The sequence below is a fragment of the Pleuronectes platessa genome, chromosome 1, assembly GCF_947347685.1.
Source record: "Pleuronectes platessa chromosome 1, fPlePla1.1, whole genome shotgun sequence".
Taxonomy (NCBI): domain Eukaryota; kingdom Metazoa; phylum Chordata; class Actinopteri; order Pleuronectiformes; family Pleuronectidae; genus Pleuronectes; species Pleuronectes platessa.
In genome coordinates this window covers 30,373,048-30,376,166 of record NC_070626.1, presented here as the reverse complement: position 1 = coordinate 30,376,166, position 3,119 = coordinate 30,373,048, and positions in this window count along the sequence as shown.

Below are 3,119 nucleotides of genomic sequence, written 5' to 3'. Positions count from 1 at the left end.
CACTCTATGAGCCTTTCCATATTAAGAGCTCAATAGCTCAAAGAAATCCGTTCCCTAAATATATCTGTTTTTTCACCATTAATTATTCTGTGAGAAACTGGTGAAAAATCAAAAAGCCCTATTTCATCTTGATAATAAACGATGGACTCTTGACATTTTCGTCATTGTCTTCTTCACGTATTGCAACGTTAACATATTTGTTTTATTTATGAATTTTGTCTTCATTTTTGTGTCTGTAACGTCGTCAAAAAATAGATTAAGGTTAATATTTAAGCACTTAATTGGAAAGTTAGTGGTGTAAACTGAGTTATAACAGTTATAAGTATAAATGCTTGTGTTTAAGATGTTGACCGTGAGTTTCCTTTGTGTGTCTCACTCCTGTGTCCTCTGTCCTCTGTCCTCTGTCCTCAGGATACGGGATCATGACAGACGGCTTCACGACGTTCGTCAACGCGTCGACCTGCACGGTCAGTTTCCAGCCCACCAACCCCCCCATCGTGTTCGACCTGCCCAACCCCTCCACCTCCTGAGACCAGAGGACGTGGGATCGGGGGGCGGGGGCGGGGCTGGATGGGTGGGGAGGGGAGGGGCTGGGAGGGGCAGGTTAAACTACTTTTTTTTTCTATAAATATGTTCAGTTTAAAAAACAAAAAAAACAAAAAACTTCTAAGTGTTTCTTTGCAAAAACTTTTGTTCGTCTCGACGCTGATGTTGAGGCGGAGAAGATCTGTGGGGGGGGGTGTGGGGGGGTTCAAAGGAGAATACCGGTGTTTTTTATTTTTTTTAAAGTTTGTGCCAACTTCTGGTTTCCCTCCGATTTTTTGTTTTGTTTTTCTGCACGCAGTCCGTCTGGGTTTTACTTTTTATTTTTCTCAGTGCTTAACGGGAAAAAAGGATTTCCACCAATGAGAGCGTGAATCTGCTTCCGGCCAATCACACGACAGCCACAGGAAGACGTGGAGACCTCGTCCAGAAGAAAGAATCCTTCAAACATCACAAACTTTTATTCCTTGATTGAAAGAAAGAATCAAGAAGAAGAAACTGTTTCATGATCACAAATCAACAAACGCTTCTGTCCCCTCTGGCTTTCCGTCTCACGTCCCTTCTGCATGTCTTCTCTTGGATGTCTTTTTGGTTCGATTACAGTTAATTTGCTTTAAAGTTTGTATTTAAATAAAACACAACAAAAAATACGTGTTGACGTCTCAGCAGCATGCGTTTGTAAACCAGCTGGGAGGGGGGGGTGACGTGTGAGTGACGCCGGTGTTCTCCTTTTCCTTTTCCGAGGGATTTTGTGGTTAAACAATCTTGCTCTTGATAAATATCGGTCAGATCTGTAAAATAAATGATGCTTTGTGAATTTGTACAATTTCTCTTTGTTCGTTTTGCATTGGCCGGACAATGGATGCCGTTGTTTTTATGTTGTGTCATCAGATTTCTTTTGTGTTTAGGTTGTCTTCTTCTTCTTCTTCTTCTTCTTCTTCTTCCTACTTTGTTGTTTTGCTTTGTTTTTTTCGTCAGCTCCTCTTTTCTTATTGGCTGACAGGGACGCTGCCTTAAACTAGCTTTAATGTTCTCAGCTAGAGCCCCACTCTCTGCGAGCTCAGAGAGAAGTCTTTATTTATTCCCCATCATCCCCGCAGGACAACCCCCCCCCCCCCCCCCCCCCCCCCCCCCCCCGACCAACGCAGGGACAGGACGCTGTCGACCCACGTACCGAAAAAAATTAACTTTGTAACGTCCCATCGTGGATTTCTGATCTAATTTGGAAAATGTATGTATAAAATATATATATATTATATATTCATGTTGTAAAACATCTGTACTAAAAGTTGTGTTTGACGAAAAAAGAAAATCTGGTGCATTTTTTCTTTTGTTGGTTTTCCTGTGTGCACCTGTATGATCGACATGTTTCGGACGCTCTTCTCGGTTCTCTCTTGTTTTTATACCGACACCCCCCCCCCCCCGTAGGGTAGATGCTCATTCTGGATGAGAGAGGACAATTTTGCCAGAGTCACAATCCAACAGGTGCCGGTTGTTCCCCGACAACACACCTGCCTAAACAATAAGTTGTCCTTTAAAGTGTAAATCTGATAGTATTTGTGTTTTTATTGCTTTTTTTTTTTTTTTTCTTCTTTCTTCTAATTTTGCACTGTGTGTAAACGCAATCTTGCTAGCACAAAAAAAAATGTTGCCAATAGTTGTCTCAACTCTGCCGCTGTAAATGCTCTTCTCGTGCTCTGTTCCTCTCTCGCTCTTTCTTCTGATTGTATCCCTTCTTCATGGAAATGTTAGTTCTCTCTTTCAGTTCATTGTGATATATTTAGCTGCCTTTATATGCAAATAAAATTGCAAGATTTTTACTTATCACGCTTGCATCTTGGTTTTTAATCTGAAGAATGTGTCCAGTCTTCAGATCCGGGTTTAATCCCAAAGGTTTTTAATCTGACTCCTGCAGTCATGGTTAATACGAATGCTTTTGTTTTGAAGGGACAAACCAAAACCAACAGCAGATAAAACAGTTTGCTTCTCGGCTGCAGCCACAATGCCTTTATTTTGAAATGCGTCACCAACTCTGCCCTCGTTTTAGTTTGAAAACTCCAGATCTGCGTTGTGGTCTGGACGAGCTGAAATGAGACGTTTGGAAACCGTCGCCTGCATTTGCTTCCTGATTGGTTCTTATCAGACAGGGGGGGTCTTCAGTCTGTGGACATGTGTTGAACATGTCTTCTTCTACGTCCTCAGATAAATTATTGGTCAGTAACTGGGTCCAAATCGCTGCTACGTCACTTTCAGTATTTTGTTTATTTGAAGGAGTCACAGGTTCTGATCTCCAAAATTTGTCTTCAAAGTAAAAGCACAGTGTTTGTTTTTTGTGATCGTGTCAATGTGGAAATGCATTTCAAAACAAAATAACAGTAGTTCACTAAATCATTCAAACTTATATATAAACCACATTCGTGAACCGTAACAAAGCGAAGTCAGTTTATAATGACACTATTAAAATCTTCAGTGCAGAGGAACCAGGTTGGATGAACACAAAGTTTTTTTACAATAAAAAGTGACCGAATATTGAAGAAGAGCTTGAGGGCGACTCACTAATGACGAGGAAGAGTTGT